The sequence below is a fragment of the Delphinus delphis genome, chromosome 8 (assembly GCF_949987515.2).
Source record: "Delphinus delphis chromosome 8, mDelDel1.2, whole genome shotgun sequence".
In the NCBI taxonomy this organism is placed as follows: Eukaryota; Metazoa; Chordata; class Mammalia; order Artiodactyla; family Delphinidae; genus Delphinus; species Delphinus delphis.
Genome location: NC_082690.1, coordinates 82,619,013 through 82,636,928, shown reverse-complemented (window position 1 = coordinate 82,636,928; position 17,916 = coordinate 82,619,013). Strand labels below are relative to the sequence as shown.

Genomic DNA, 17,916 nt, shown 5'->3' with positions numbered 1-17,916 from the left:
TTGGTAACCATATGTTTGTTCTTGAAGTCTGGAGTCTGTTCCTGTTTTGTAAATAAGTTTCATTTGTATCATGTTTTTCAGATTCCACATATAAGTGATATCATATGATATTTGTCTTTCTCCATTTGACTTACTTCACTTAGTATGATAATCTCTAGGTCCATCCATATTGCTACATTATTTTATTCTTTTGTGTGGCTGCATAATATTCCATTGTGTATATATATACCACATCTTCTTTATCCATTCATCTGTCAATGGACATTTAGGTTGCTTCCACAGACATGACTTCTTAATGTAAGTAGAAACAATGGCGCTTTTCCCCTTGATAGTCATAATGTTAATTAAAATGAAATTAGCTATTGTGGATTGTGAGAGCTAAAATTTTTGTCTGCCCAGAAGGTTTGTGGCGCATCACCACTCCTTTCTGCTGACGGAATCCTCTTTCTCACAAGAATCCATTTTACATATCTTGGTGCTGAAGGCCGACCAAAGAGTTGATCATGAGACCCTACAGATCAGCAAAATGTATCTGCTCACTATAGCGACTGGTTTCAGGTGACCACAAGACCCAAGACATTGACTGGAACATTCAAGAACGAACTTTTCAGTGGCTTTTTTTAGTCTAAGTGTGATGTAAACCTAGAATTGACAGTTGCTGTTTTGCCATCACATGAGGAGAATTTATGTAAAAATGAAGACATTTGAGTCTCTGGATCCAGCTTAGCTTAGCCTTTATAATCTCTTGGACTTCTTAGGTTAGTCAGTATAAATATTCTCCTCTGCTTTTTCCTTAAACTTGGGTTGGACTTCTGTCACTTGTTTTCAAAAGTTCCTGATTAATACAGAAATCACATCAAATCAGAGAATAACTGTAATCCATAAGGGACAACACAGGATTCCTTGAAAGCAGTTAAAAATATTTGTAGCAAAAGGGCTGGTCATGGTAACAGCATATTTTTAATTATATAAATGTTAACTCTACCTCTCAGTAGCGTGTCTAACCTTATTTGCTTGTAAAAACTTCCAGTAGGGATCATTCTGTAAGAATAGAATGGAGCTTGCTCTGCTCCTCTGCAAGTTTTGTAATTCCTGAAGCAGGATTTATTTCTATGAAGAAGGCTGCTGTGAACCCATAATGGGTTTCGTGGAAGATAATAACTATGTATCAATTTACAGTTGTAACCAGAAAAAGTTTTTTCCTGTTCAAGAGCATGCATTAAGTAACAGCACACTAAGCCTAGATAATGAAGGGTTATATTATCTGCCTGAAAACATTGCCAGTGCTCTGGATTCTTTCACCTGAGAGATACGGCATTTAGTTCATTTACTGGTCTTGTTGGATGAGTGATTGCATCAAAGCAGCTTATTGCCAGTTCATCACCAAAACCCATTGTTTGCTGCTGGGTAATAGAATAGGTGACATTTTGGATTTGAAGGTAGGGTCTTGACAGGACCTTAATCTTGCAAGTGCTAGGAAACTAATAAATTTACTCTGTACTCTTTTTGGATTAAAGAAGGAAGATATTCTACTTTCCTAGTGGAAAATAAAAATTATTTTTTAAACTCTAGTGCATTTTGTTCTTTTGGCATTTGTATTAGTTGGGCCATGGTATCAAGAGACAGAAGCTAGGTCAGGCTAGCTTAAGCAAAAATGGGGAACTCACAGAAAGTTTAAAAATATAAGAATGGACAACCAAACTGCAAGAAAGTCAGGGAATCTGTTGGACCTCAGAAATAGCTGACCCCAAATATGAACATTTGAATTTTTCAAATGCTTTTATAAGAATTTATTAATAATACCTTTTAATAATAATTAAATAATTATTAACCTTTTAAGTAATTAACCTTTTAATTTAATAATAATACCTGTACCTTTTTTCTTGTCATCTATATAATTTCTATTAATAGATATATTATTGGTTAGAGTAGGCTAACTTCTGTAAGGAACAGAACCAAAGAATGTAATAGTTCAAATAAAAGTTTGTTTGTTTTTGGGGACAGAACAGGAGGGATGAATAAGTTAAGGCAATTCTCTTCCACATAATCATTCAGAGACCCAGACTGACAAATGCTCTACCATCATCAAAATATAGCTTCCTACGTCCTGGGATCATTTCTATTCCAACTACCCAACAGGGAGGGAATGAGAGAATGCAGGAGTACGTTGTAAGAGGCACCTTGAAGTGGCACATGCCACTTTTTTTCACATTCCATTGGCTAAAATTCCATCATATAGCAACACCTAATTGTGAGGATGGCTGGGAAATATAGTCCCAGTTTGGGCCGTTAATTTCTAGCGGTAAATATACACCATGGTTGGGAGAACAAGAATTTTTAGTGGATCATTTTTAGCTGGTCACCTCTGTCATAATGTCCTAATATAGGGTTATTTTTGACTTTCTGGAATTAACCACACTGGTAACAATGTATTATTCTTTTAAGAATATATATATGAAAATTGACATTTCTATTAATAATTGAGTAGCATTATAGTCTCTGTGTTATGAAGTGGCCACTGAGTATATCCTTGGCTAGAGTTCATAACTCTGAAATATACTGTTATTGTTATATTTTCTATTCATTTCTATTTATTTTTACCTTAATTTATGTTTGACAGAATTTAGTTAGTAGACAATTAAAAATTTTCACTTTCTTTCAAATCCTTTATTGCTTGTGTTCAGAGAATCTAATTTGTACTATTGCTTCTTCGGGGAATTATATTGTCATTTTCTTTGTGGCATTTGAGAAAAAGGTGGATATTTTCTTTTTAAGGTCTGCTGAGTCACCCTTACTGATTCTATTGGTAATTCTATTATTTATCCCTTTATATATCTGCTTAATTTTTATCCACTGAATTGTCTTCTAGACTGAGAGAATGTGATAAAAACAAAATACACTAGTGGTGTATTTTGTTAAGTTTCAGAATTTTTTAATTTGCTCTTTTCCTACAATACAAATGATGCTATAGTTTACTGGAATCTATAGCTCATGGATTGGATCCATTATCATTATAAATTCTGTGTCTTATTTGAGTTTGGTCCAAATTGTTTTGTAATAGATGATACTATTCAGTTTCAGTTTGTGGCATGAGCTTTCAATGTTATCATATCTTTGCTACTTTTACTCTTTTTTGGCTTATTTTAGTTGTGTTTGGTAAAGGGAGTTTCTCTTAAATTTAAACCTGTAAGACATCTTTCACAGAAGTTCCTATATTACAATTTTAAATGAAAAAAAGGAGAACATAAAATTACAAGCTCACTATGACACATAAGAAAATGTGTACATATGGACAAAACATGTATGAGTATATGGAAAATTAAAGTGGCCACATTAAGGCATGAAACGTAGAAAGGTTTAGCATATTTCCTTGGATACAGTTAGAATGTTATCTTGATAATAATAAAAAAAAATCCCTGGAGTTAAGGAATTAAAGATCTCACAAAATATGTCAGGTTCATCGGTGCCATGTATGGGTGATAATAAATACATAATCAATTAATTGACTGAAGCAATGTCCATTAATGGTAATAAGACTACATTTGATGTCAGTTTCCCCTCTTGTCACTCTCCCAATGTACCTGCCTCCAGAAGGGTTTGCTTTGCCTAACCTACCTCTCATTCCTCCAAGTTACCATTTCTCACTCCTCCACTGTCTTCTTACTGGAGCATCTTGCAAGAACCCAACTTGGAGAATCGTGATATCAGATGTCCTAGTGAGGCCAAGAGGCACGTGGAGAAGGAGAAATGTGGTATTCATGCACTTGTGTAGTCTTCTTTTGTGTATGGATTGAATCTAGTGCCTTACTTCTAAGAAATAAATATGGCAGGTGATGGGATGTCACTCCCTATGACTTCCGTCTTCACTTGTCCTCTCTCTGGATTGCTCTGATGAAGCCAGATGCATGAACTACCTATGGAGAGGTTCTTGTGGCAAGCAATCCAGGAAGGCCTGCAGCCAAGAGGTCCTGAAGAACTGAGGCCTTCAGTCCAAACCTGTGTGAGGAAATGAATCCTGTCAACAGCTACTGGAGTGAGCTTGGAAATGGATGCATCCCCAGTTGAGCCTTAAGTTGACTGCAGCCTTGTCAAAGCATCCAACTAAGCTGCACTACCTTCTAGGCCCAGGAAAACCATGAGATAATAAATGTGTTATTATAAGCCACTAAAAAAATACTTAAGATGTTCCCCTGTAGAAGGGTACCACTGCTAGTCATCTACTACTATTCACAATTGAAGGATTAGAGGGAATTTCCTCTTTGGATTTCAGGCTTTGAGCTGTGGTCTAGATATACGCACACTTTTGTTTGAATCATCCTACATCTGGAGAAGAGAAAAATGCTATTACACAATATATACGCAGAGAATAAATCCAGTACAGGCTAAGGCTATTCATTTGTAACTACACGAAAACCCCCATTAGTTGCTTGTTCCCATGGATTCTGAGCCTAAATCCGTTCAACAAATCTCTGACCCTTTCTGAGCTAAGTTTCCGCAAGCAGCTTATTCATTTATTGATCGATTGTGTGTTACATGGAAGAACTTTGAAGTGGCCTATGGAGTGGATGATTTACCTGAGAAAGGAAGTAAAGAGAGGAGCTGAATGCAGAGCCTTGGGGATCACCCCAATTTAGGGACAGGATGAAAAGTGGAGACAGCAGAGAAACATAGATTAAAAAGGGTCAAATGGTCATTATTTTTTCAGGAGTAAGAATCCTTTTAATCCTTCTTCTGTTTTTTTTTTTTTTTCTGAGAATTTTGTTTTAAACCTCAGAGCCTTATTTCCATCTATAACCTTTTTTTTCTGCATTCACACATCCTGGCCTCCAGATTTCCAATATTCATTTCTCTCCCATGATAGTTCTGAGTCTGTCAGTCAAATCACTTGGAATCCAAGAACCGAGGTGTGCAAATAAGCACTAATGGATTCACTTCTCTGAGTATCAGTTTTCTCATATGACAAAAGCGGACAATTATGCTTTCTCCGTATAGTAATTGTGAGAAATAAGTGTGATAATATGAGGCAGTGTCTAGCACAGCACGTGGCATATAGTAAATGTTCTTTGACTCTGAAGCTGAATTGCCAAATAGGCTTCCCCATGATAGCCTGATTCATCTGTAACTTTTGCCTATAGCTGAAAGATTTACAATTATACCACATTTATTGGGGAAGAGCTATTTATCACAATGAAAAATTATGCTTTTTGTATTCCAAGAGAATTAGCTTTCCTCCAAATTTCATTTTCTTCTTTCTTTTTCTTTTCTTGACTTTAGTGTATCCTGAGAAAATTTTTTTCCTTGCTTATGCCTCATTTCATGATAGGCTGTCATGAGCTTATAAACAGAGACTACAAAAATATCAGGAAAATATGGAATTGTGAAACTAGAGTTCAATCAAATTCAGAACTTTGGTTTAATGTGAACCTTTATATTTTTTTCTCTGTGGGAATGCCATATTGTAGGGAGCACATAGGTGGCTTGCACAGAAATAATTAGGTAATTCATTCTCTGCCTCTGCCAGCATCTGCTTTTTTGTTACATTTTATTCATGAGCTTTTCTTAAACACATATTTATAATTAAAAGGTTTTGGGGCCCATTATATGCATTTTGTTGACTGTTGTGTTCACGTGAAACTTTCTCTAGGAATCAACCTGAAAATAATGCTTCTTTATTTTTATCTTCATGATACCCCACCCGTTTTTTTGGGAGGGGAAAAGGAAGAAAGTCTTTTTTCCTGTTAAATTTCCATCCCTTCCCCTATAGTTTCATCAGGATCAAGCAGATTCCACATATTGGCAGCCACATAGAGCAGAGACCAAATCAGATGCATATGTGAAGCTGTGATAAAAGAGGGCTTTATAGAAAGGAAATAAAGGCCAAGCAGCCATGCCTGGCTGTCAGCTGAAGACAGTGCTACTGTCATTAGTAAAGGCTCAGAGAACGTAGTATCAAGTATTTCCTGTGAACCAAAGCTGGGTGACTCATTCGTTTGGTCTTTCTGTAAATGGGAAAGCCAAGTGCCTGTTTAGAAAATCTGTTGATGGCAAGGTGTAATGTAAAACACTTTAATAACTGTGGTGATTTGTCAGATCCTTAGTTTGTGCAAGAACTGTGCTAAGCAAGCTGGCATCCATTTGTCTAATCCTAGTGGTAGCTCTGTGAAGGAGGGACTAGCATTAGCCTCATCTTATAGGTGAGAAAACTGAGCCCAGAAAGGTAAGGTAAACTGCCCAAAGTTTATACCTGGTAAATACCAGAGCCAGAATGTGAACCTAGGCTCTTTGGCACCAAAGACTATCCCCGATCATTCTGCTAAAAAGTTTATGCTACTTTTGTAAGTATCCAATTAATTTATTTAAAAACGATCGTATCAAACTAGGGTACAATGTTGAAGGAAGCCAGTGCAACCCTTAGAAAGAGGTTATATTGTCAGTGAGTTTATTAAATCACGTGTTTAAAAAAATATTTCAGGTATTTGGTTCATTATATTTTTAAGGTAATAATCTAGTTCCGTGTTCCTCAGCTAGTGGGCTTGGTAAGTCTAAGAATGTATATTGATTACTTATCCATCAAGTACAGTAAGAAGGGGAGGCTTCTAGGGGAGGCTTCCGGGAAGATGGCGGAATAGTAAGACGCGGAGATCACCTTCCTCCTCACAGAGACACCAGAAATACATCTACACGTGGAACAACTCCTACAGAACACCTACTGAACGCTGGCAGAAGACTTCAGACCTCCCAAAAGGCAAGAAACTCCCCACGTACTTGGATAGGGCAAAAGAAAAAAGAAAAAACAGAGACAAGAGGATAGGGACGGGACCTGCGCCAGTGGGAGGGAGCTGTGAAGGAGGAAAGGTTTCTACACACTAGAAGCCCCTTCGCGGGCGGAGACTGCGGGTGGCGGAGAGGGAAAGCTTCCGAGCCGCGGAGGAGAGCACAGCCACAGGGGTGCGGGGGGCAAAGCGGCAAGATTCCCGCACAGAGGATCAGGGCCGACCGGCACTCACCAGCCCGAGAGGCTTGTCTGCTCACCCGCAGGGGCGGGCGGGGCTGGGAGTTGAGTCTCGGGCTTCGGTCGGAGCGCAGGGAGAGGACTGGGGCTGGCGGCGTGAACACAGCCTGCAGGGGGTTAGTGCGCCACGGCTAGCCCGGAGGGAGTCCGGGAAAAAGTCTGGACCTGCCGAAGAGGCAAGAGACTTTTTCTTCCCTCTTTGTTTCTTGGGGCGCGAGGAGAGGGGATTAAGAGCGCTGCTTAAAGGAGCTCCAGATATGGGCGCGAGCCGCGGCTAACAGCGCGGACCCCAGAGACGGGCATGAGACGCTAAGGCTGCTGCTGCCGCCACCAAGAAGCCTGTGTGCGAGCACAGGTCACTCTCCACAACCCCCTTCCGAGGAGCCTGTGCAGCCCGCCACTGCCAGGGTCCCGGGATCTAGGGACCACTCCCCTGGGAGAACGCACGCGCGCCTCAGGCTGGCAACGTCACGCCGGCCTCTGCCGCCGCAGGCTCGCCCCGCATTCCGTGCCCCTCCCTCTCCCCGCCCTGAGTGAGCCAGAGTCCGCGAATCAGCGGCTCCTTTAACCCCATCCTGTCTGAGCGAAGAACAGACGCCCTCCGGCGACCTACACGCAGAGGCGGGGCCAAATCCAAAGCTGAGCCCCATGGAGCTGTGAGAACAAAGAAGAGAAAGGGAAATCTCTCCCAGCAGCCTCAGAAGCAGCAGATTAAATCTCCACAATCAACTTGATGTACCTGCATCTGTGGAATACATGAATAGACAACGAATCATCCCAAACTGAGGAGGTGGACTTTGAGAGCAAGATTTATGATTTTTCCCCCTTTTCCTCTTTTTGTGAGTGTGTATGTGTATGCTTCTGTGTGAGATTTTGTCTGTAAAGCTTTGCCTCCACCATTTGTCCTAGGGTTCTATCCTTTTTTTTTAAAAAATATTTTTTCTTAATAATTATTTTTTATTTTACTTTATCTTCTTTCTTTCTTTTTTCCTTCCTTCCTTCCTTCCTTCCTTCCTCCCTCCCTACCTCCTTTCTTTGTTTCTTTCTACTTCTACTAATTCTTTCTTTCCACTTTTTCTCCCTTTTATTCTGAGCCATGTGGGTGAAAGGCTCTTGGTGCTGCAGCCAGGAGTCAGTGCTGTGCCTCTGAGGTGGGAGAGCCAACTTCAGGACACTGGTCCACAAGAGACTGCCCAGCTCCACATAATATCAAACAGTGAAAATCTCCCAGAGATCTCCATCTCAACACCAGCACCCAGCTTCACTCAACAACAAGCAAACTACAGTGCTGGACATCCTATGCCAAACAACTAGCAAGACAGGAACACACCCCACTAGCAAGACAGGAACCCCACCCACTAGCAGAGAGGCTGCCTAAAATCATAGTAAGTCCACAGACACCCCAAAACACACCACCAGACGTGGACCTGTCCACCAGAAAGACAAGAGCCAGCCTCATCCACCAGAACACAGGCACTAGTCCCCTCCACCAGGAAGCCTACACAACCCACTGAACCAACCTTAGCCACTGGAGACAGACACCAAACAACGGGAACTACGAACCTGCAGCCTGCAAAAAGGAGACCCCAAACACAGTAAGATAAGCAAAATGAGAAGACAGAAAAACACACAGCAGATGAAGGAGCAAGATAAAAACCCACCAGACCTAACAAATGAAGAGGGAATAGGCAGTCTACCTGGAAAAGAATTCAGAATAATGATAGTAAAGATGATGCAAAATCTTGGAAATAGAATGGACAAAATGCAAGAAACAATTAACAAGGACCTAGAAGAAATAAAGATGAAACAAACAATGATGAACAACACAATAAATGAAATTAAAAATACTCTAGATGGGATCAATAGCAGAATAACTGAGGCAGAAAAACGGATAAGTGACCTGGAAGATAAAAGAGTGGAAATAACTACTGCAGAGCAGAATAAAGAAAAAAGAATGAAAAGAACTGAGGACAGTCTTAGAGACCTCTGGGACAACATTAAACGCACCAACTTTCGAATTATACGGGTTCCAGAAGAAGAAGAGAAAAAGAAAGGGACTGGGAAAATATTTGAAGAGATTATAGTTGAAAACTTCCCTAATATGGGAAAGGAAATAGTTAATCAAGTCCAGGAAGCACAGAGAGTCCCATACAGGATAAATCCAAGGAAAAATATGCCAAGATACATATTAATCAAACTGTCAAAAATTAAATACACAGAAAGCATATTAAAAGCAACAAGGGAAAAGCAACAAATAACACACAAGGGAATCCCATAAGGTTAACAGCTGATCTCTCAGCAGAAACTCTGCAAGCCAGAAGGGAGTGGCAAGACATATTTAAAGTGATGAAGGAGAAAAACCTGCAACCAAGATTACTCTACCCAGCAAGGATCTCATTCAGATTTGGTGGAGAAATTAAAACCTTTACAGATAAGCAAAAGCTGAGAGAGTTCAGCACCACCAAACCAGCTCTACAACAATTGCTAAAGGAACTTCTGTAGGCAAGAAACACAAGAGAAGGAAAAGACCTACAATAACGAACCCAAAACAATTAAGAAAATGGGAATAGGAGCATACATATCAATAATTACCTTAAATGTAAACTGACTAAATGCTCCCACCAAAAGACACAGATTGGCTGAATGGATACAAAAACAAGACTCATATATTTGCTGTCTACAAGAGACCCACGTCAGACCTAGAGACACATACAGAGTGAAAGTAAGGGGATGGAAAAAGATATTCCATGCAAATGGAAACCAAAAGAAAGCTGGAGTAGCAATTCTCATATCAGACAAAAGAGACTTTAAAATAAAGACTATTAGAAGAGACAAAGAAGGACACTACATAATGATCAAGGGATCGATCCAAGAAGAAGATATAACAATTGTAAATATTTATGCACCCAACATAGGAGCACCTCAATATGTAAGGCAAATACTAACAGCCGTAAAAGGGGAAATCGACAGTAACACATTCATAGTAGGGGACTTTAACACCCCACTTCCACCAATGGACAGATCATCCAAAATGAAAATAAATAAGGAAACACAAGCTTTAAATGATACATTAAACAAGATGGACTTAATTGATATTTATAGGACATTCCATCCAAAAACAACAGAATATACATTTTTCTCAAGTGCTCATGGAACATTCTCCAGGATAGATCATATCTTGGGTCACAAGTGAAGCCTTGGTAAATTTAAGAAAATTGAAATTGTTTCAAGTATCTTTTCCGACCACAACGTTATGAGATTAGATATCAATTTCAGGAAACGGTCTGTAAAAAAATACAAACACATGGAGGCTAAACAATAAACTACTTAATAACGAAGTGATCACTGAAGAAATCAAAGAGGAAATAAAAAAATATCTAGAAACAAATGACAGGGTCGTGGAGACACGACGACCCAAAATCTATGGGATGCAGCAAAAGCAGTTCTAAGAGGGAAGTTTATAGCAATACAAACCCACCTTAAGAAACAGGAAACATCTCGAATAAACAACCTGACCTTGCACCTAAAGCAATTAGAGAAAGAAGAACAAAAAACCCCCAAAGTTAGCAGAAGGAAAGAAATAATAAAGAAATAATAAAAATCAGATGAGATAAAGAATAAAATAATAAAAATAATAATAATAAAAATCAGATCAGAAATAAATGAAAAAGAAATGATAGCAAAGATCAATAAAACTAAAAGCTAGTTCTTTGAGAAGATAAACAAAATTGATAAACCATTAGCCAGACTCATCAAGAAAAAAAGGGAGAAGACTCAAATCAATAGAATTAGAAATGAAAAAGGAGAAGTAACAACTGACACTGCAGAAATACAAAAGATCATGAGAGATTACTGAAAGCAACTCTATGCCAATAAAATGGACAACCTGGAAAAATGGACAAATTCTTAGAAATGCACAACCTGCCAAGACTGAATCAGGAAGAAATACAAAATATGAACAGACCAATCACAAGCACTGAAATTGAAACTGTGATTAAAACTCTTCCAACAAACAAAAGCCCAGGACCAGATGGCTTCACAGGCGAATTCCATCAAACATTTAGAGAAGAGCTAACACCTATCGTTCTCAAACTCTTCCAAATATAGCAGAGGGAAGAACACTCCCAAACTCATTCTACGAGGCCACCATCACCTTGATACCAAAACCAGACAAGGATGTCACAAAGAAAGAAAACTACAGGCCAATATCACTGATGAACATAGATGCAAAAATCCTCAACAAAATACTAGCAAACAGAATCCAACAGCACATTAAAAGGATCATACACCATGATCAAGTGGGGTTTATTCCAGGAATGCAAGGATTCTTCAATATATGCAAAACAGTAAATGTGATAAACCATATTAACAAATTGAAGGAGAAAAACCATATGATCATCTCAATAGATGCAGAGAAAGCTTTCAACAAAATTCAACACCCATTTATGATAAAAACCCTGCAGAAAGTAGGCATAGAGGGAACTTTCCTCAACATAATAAAGGCCATATATGACAAACCCACAGCCAACATCGTCCTCAATGGTGAAAAACTGAAAGCATTTCCACTAAGATCAGGAACAAGACAAGGTTGCCCACTTTCACCACTCTTATTCAACATAGTTTTGGAAGTTTTAGCCACAGCAATCAGAGAAGAAAAGGAAATAAAAGGAATCCAAATCGGAAAAGAAGTAAAGCTGTCACTGTTTGCAGATGACATGATACTATACATAGAAAATCCTAAAGATGCTACCAGAAAACTACTAGAACTAATCAATGAATTTGGTAAAGTAGCAGGATACAAAATTAATGCACAGAAATCTCTGGCATTCCTATACACTAATGATGAAAAATCTGAAAGTGAAATCAAGAAAACACCCCCATTTACCATTGCAACAAAAAGAATAAAATGTCTAGGAATAAACCTACCTAAGGAGACAAAAGACCTGTATGCAAAACATTATAAGACACTGATGAAAGAAATTAAAGATGATACAAATAGATGGAGAGATATACCATGTTCTTGGATTGGAAGAATCAACATTGTGAAAATGTCTCTACTACCCAAAGCAATCTACAGATTCAATGCAATCCCTATCAAACTACCACTGGTATTTTTCACAGAGCTAGAACAAAAAAATTCACAATTTGTATGGAAACACAAAAGACCCCGAATAGCCAAAGCAATCTTGAGAACAAAAAATGGAGCTGGAGGAATCAGGCTCCCTGACTTCAGACTATACTACAAAGCTACAGTAATCAAGACAGTATGGTACTGGCACAAAAACAGAAAGATAGATCAATGGAACAGGATGGAAAGCCCAGAGATAAACCCACGCACATATGGTCACCTTATCTTTGATAAAGGAGGCAGAAATGTACAGTGGAGAAAGAACTGCCTCTTCAATAAGTGGTGCTGGGAAAACTGGACAGGTACATGTAAAAGTATGAGATTAGATCACTCCCTAACACCATACACAAAAATAAGCTCAAAATGGATTAAAGACCTAAATGTAAGGCCAGGAACTGTCAAACTCTTAGAGGAAAACATAGGCAGCACAGTCTATGACATAAATCACAGCAAGATCCTTTTTGACCCACCTCCTAGAGAAATGGAAATAAAAACAAAAATAAACAAATAGGACCTAATGAAACTTCAAACCTTTTGCACAGTAAAGGAAACCATAAACGAGACCAAAAGACAGCTCTCAGAATGGGAGAAAATATTTGCAAATGAAGCAACTGACAAAGGATTCATCTGCAAAATTTACCAGCAGCTCATGCATGTCAATAACAAAAAAACAAACAGCCCAATCCAAAAATGGGCAGAAGACCTAAATAGACATTTCTCCAAAGAAGATATACAGACTGCCAACAAACACATGAAAGAATGCTTAACTTCATCAATCATTAGAGAAATGCAAATCAAAACTACAATGAGATATCATCTCACCCCAGTCAGAATGGCCATCATCAAAAAATCTACACACAATAAATGCTGGAGAGGGTGTGGAGAAAAGGGAACCCTCTTGCACTGTTGGTGGGAATGTAAATTGATACAGCCACTGTGGAGAACAGTATGGAGGTTCCTTAAAAAGCTACAAATAGAACTACCATATGACCCAGCAATGCCATTACTGGGCATATACCCTGAGAAGACCATAATTCAAAAAGTGTCATGTACCAAAATGTTCATTGCAGCTCTATTTACAATAGCCCGGAGATGGAAACAACCTAAGTGTCCATCATCGGATGAATGGATAAAGAAGATGTGGCACATATATACAATGGAATATTACTCAGCCATAAAAAGAAACGAAATTGAGTTATTTGTAATTAAGTGGATAGACCTAGAGTCTGTCATACAGAGTGAAGTAAGTCAGAAAGAGAAAGAGAAATACCGTATGCTAACACATATATATGGAATTTAAGAAAAAAAAATGTCATGAAGAAACTAGGGGTAAGACAGGAATAAAGACACAGACCTACTAGAGAATGGACTTGAGGCTATGGGGAGGGGGAAGGGTGAGCTGTGACAGGGCGAGAGAGAGGCATGGACATATATACACTACGAAATGTAAGGTAGATAGCTAGTGGGAAGCAGCCGCATAGCACAGGGAGATCAGCTCGGTGCTTTGTGACCACCTGGAGTGGTGGGATAGGGAGCGTGGGAGGGAGGAAGACACAAGAAGGAAGAGAAATGGGAACATATGTATATGTATAACTGATTCACTTTGTTATAAAGCAGAAACTAACACACCATTGTAAAGCAATTATACTCCAATAAAGATGTAAAAAAAAAAATTCATAATGAGCGGAAAAAAAAAAGAAGTACTATCTAGAGCCTTTTCTTCCTTCCTTTCACTGACTCCCTGCTTCCTTCCTTCCTTTGTGTTTTTGTTTTTTTAAAGGTTGGGGGCATTTTATTTTTATTATTTATTTATGGCTGCATTGGGTCTTCGTTGCTGCACGCCGGCTTTTCTCTAGTTGCAGCGAGCGGGGGCTACTCTTCTTTACGGTGCGCAGGCTTCTCATTGCGGTGGCTTCTCTTGTTGCGGAGCACAGGCTCTAGGTCCATGAGCTCCAGTAATTGTGGCCCGTGGGCTCAGTAGTTGTGGCTCGCGGGCTCTAGAGCGCAGGCTCAGTAGTTGTGGCGCACAGGCTTAGTTGCTCCGTGGCATATGGGATCTTCCTGGACCAGGGCTTGGACCCGTGTCTCCTGCATTGGCAGGCAGTTTCTTAACCACTTCACCACCAGGGAAGTCCCTTTTTGTTTTTTTTTTTTTTTTAACTAACATTTATTGAATACTTACTAAACTCTGGGGTGGGGCAATGAAAAGCTTCCTACATTTACAAAGCTTTCATTCTAGAAAATTAAACAAATAATAAATGAATATGAGTATTTCTGATAATGATCAATGGCATGAAGAACATAAAATAGGAGGCTGTGGTGGTAACTGGGTAGTAGGGTTCCTTTAGGTTAGGTGGGCAGAAAAGTCCTGAGGTATTCGGCTGGTGACCTGAATGGTAGGAAGCCAACTACCCAAAGAACTGAAGTCAGCCCTCCCAGGCAGAAAAAACAGCAAGGACAGAGGTTGGAAAAACCTTGGTGTATTTAAAGAGCCAAAAGGCCAATGTGATTGGTCCATGATAAGAGCGACAGGAGCTGAGGCCAGGGATGGAGGGATAGCCTGGTCACTTAGGACCTTGTGGGTCCTTGTAAGGAGGTGGGACATTGTTCTCAACAGATAAGTCTTTTAAGTGGGGGTAGTGTCATGATCTGATTTAAATTTTAAAAGCTAACTGCTGTGAAGAGAAAGAACTTAGGGGGTGAAGAGTAGAAGCAGGGGGACATATTAGGAGGCTTTTAGAGTGATGTAGAATTAGTATGATGGTGGCCAGGTACAAGACCACTCAACCTAGGATGCTGTTTGTAAGAGGGAAAGGGGTAAAGGATGGTAGGTAAGCAACTAACAAGATCTACTTTAGATAAGATAATAGAGGGTGAGATAACGAGAAGAATCAGATTTAAGAAGTGAGGAAGTACAGAAGCTGGTTCATCCTATATAATTTATGGAGATTATGGCTTATTATGACAGAAAGGAGATTTCCTTGTGGATATATCAATCTACCTGGATCCCTATCTTGTTTTCCTTCAAGTCCCTCACAGACTCACAGCTGAGGCCAATGACATTGTCTTCCTCCTGCCCTCTCCCTTAGCCCTCTTGTAGGTTCAACAGCACCCCAGGGTCTAGGGCAATTTAGAAGTTAGGAGGACTTAGTGAGATCTAGATCTGAGACTCAATGCTAAAGCACACTTTGAATAATTGAGGCTCATCCTTCCTTTAGAGACTGGAATAGATTGATGTTTAAAAATGAACCATATCCTCCAGGCAGTGGAATATTATTCAGCACTAAAAAGAAATAAGCTGTCAAACCATGACCAGATTTGGAGGAAACTTAAATGCATATTGCTAAGTGAAAGAAGCTAATCTGAAAAGGGTACATACATACTTCTTGGTTCCAACTTTACGACATTCTGGAAAACGTAAAACTATGGAGATGATAAAAAGATCAGTGGTTGCTAGGGGTGGAAGGAGGGAGAGAGATGAATAGGCAGAGAACAGAAGATTTTTAGGGAGATTTTTAGCAGAAATCCTCTGTATGATATTATAATGATGGATATATGTCACTATATATTTGTCCAAACCCGTAAAATGTACGAACCGAGAGTGAACCCTAAGGTAAACTTAGGACTTTGGCTGATTATGCTGTCAATGTAGGCTCATCCGTGGTAAAAGAAAATGTACTATTCTAGTGAGTGATGTTCACAATGAGGGAGACTATGCATGTGTGGGGACCTGGGTCATGGGAAATCTCTGTGCCTCCCTCTGAATTTTGTTGTAAACCTAAAATTACTCTTAAAAAAAGCCTTAAAAAATGAACTATGACAACTTCACGTATTTTAATGATAAAAGTACTTAGTACTTCGAGTATTTTAGGTTTGATACTAAGGAAAATACTAAAATGTACTCATTCTATAGTATTTAAGAATGGATATTAGGAAGGATCTTATATTGCCTGAGGTAAAGAGTCATATATAAATTGCTTGTGGCAGATAATTTCAAGAACATTTTTAACCATGTGCCTACAACATGCATGGTATAACATTTAAGATTTAGGAAGGCACAAAAGTGAAGTGAGTTTTTTTTTCCTTTTAATCAGTGTTAACCTCACTAGCACAGTGTCTTGAAGTTGACTCTATTCATTATTTTTGCAAATAAGTTCCACTTGACAGGCCAATCAAACCTTTTTCTCCACCTTCTACGTATTCTGCTTACACTGAAGCTAATATTGCTTCCAGATTTCAGTATTATTGTGCCTACAGGAGCATGGCTGACTTTATTTCATAATCCCTTCCAAATTCAGTTAATTAAATGGAAAAAGTTAGTAAAATCAAACATTTGTTACTACAGTAAAAAGTTTATTTGAACGGAATTTTTCTCTTTTTTGGACTGGTGGCTTGGCATTGTAAATCCGCCTTCCAAATTCACCCACAAACATGTTTCTGTGGAAACAGAGCCACAAATAGAAGCAGTGGTTATTGATTTTTTTGAGGGGCTACCACCTGGTTTCTGCAAAACCCTGGAGAGCATATGCCAACTTCCATGTGTATTTTATCTCCTTTCTCTCTCCCTACCCCTCCCATACCCTCACAGGTTTAAAATAATCCAGGCCTATCAATTATTTATCACAAGAGCAGTAGATTGGCTGATAAAACAAAGAGAATCTGACCTCTGATTGTTGTTCGAGTCTCAGACGTGTGGCCGCTCCTACAGCCAGGCTCTTTCTGTTTTTAGGAAACCTTACCAGGCCCGGGCTGATCCTCCACCCTTGGTCAGGTCCTAGTGCTGCATCTAAGATGCTCGTGTTATGTTCCCCAGCCTCTCCAAACTTTGTTTAGTTCCTTATCCTTTGATCTAGGCTCTCCACCTACTTAACACCCCTCTCTGCTCTGTCTCAGCTAACTCCTACCCAATCAACCGATTGCAATTTAGACACTTCTTCCTTTAAGAAGTCTTTCCTGACCCTCCCACTAGATTAACATGCCTGGTAAACATTGCTGTAGCCCCTGTAAATGGTGATCATAACATCTATCTTGTTATAGATGACTGTAGAAGATTGCAGAAGGCTTTTAAGTTAAATAAAGAAAAGGTTTGGCATAGTGTATTTGTTTTCTGCAGCAGCTGTAAGAAAGTATCACAAATTTGGTGGTTAAACCAAGAAATAGAAATTTATTCTTCCATACTTTTAGAGTCCAGAAGTTCAAAATCAACATGACAGCAGTGCTTTGCCTCTAGAGGAGATTCTGTTCCTTGCCTCTCCCAGGTTTTGGTGGCTGTTGGGAATTCTTGGCTTGTGGCGTCATTACTCCAGTCTCTGCCCCTGTGGCCGTGTTTTTCCCTTCCCTTCTCTGTGGATCTCTCGTGTGTATCTTTTATAAGGACACTTGTCATCAGATTTAGGGCCCACCTGGATAAACCAGGATGATCTCTTTATCTCAAGATCTTTTTCTTTCAAATTTTATTGCAATTTTTCCTTTTTAAAAACATGTTTATTGAGTTTTTTGTTTGTTTGTTTATCTTGGCTGCACCGGGTCTTAGTTGCGGCATGTGGGATCTTTTAGTTGCAGCATGAGGACTTCTTAGTTGTGGCATGCGAACTCTCAGTTTTGACATGCATGTGGGATCTAGTTCCCCGACCAGGGATTGAACCCAGGCTCCCTGCATTGGGAGCGCAGTCTTACCCACTGGACCACCAGGGAAGTCCCTCAAGATCTTAATTACATTTGCAAAGATCTTTTTTTCCAAATAAGGTCATGTTTACAGATTCTGGGGATTAGGACA

General features: G+C 39.4%; 1 protein-coding gene across 1 annotated transcript in view; it reads right to left on the bottom strand.

Moving 5' to 3' along the window:
- FSHB (follicle stimulating hormone subunit beta) overlaps positions 1-17,916 on the bottom strand; it is a 132,517-nt gene that overhangs the window by 114,411 nt on the left and 190 nt on the right. The gene's annotated exons all lie outside the window — the stretch shown is intronic.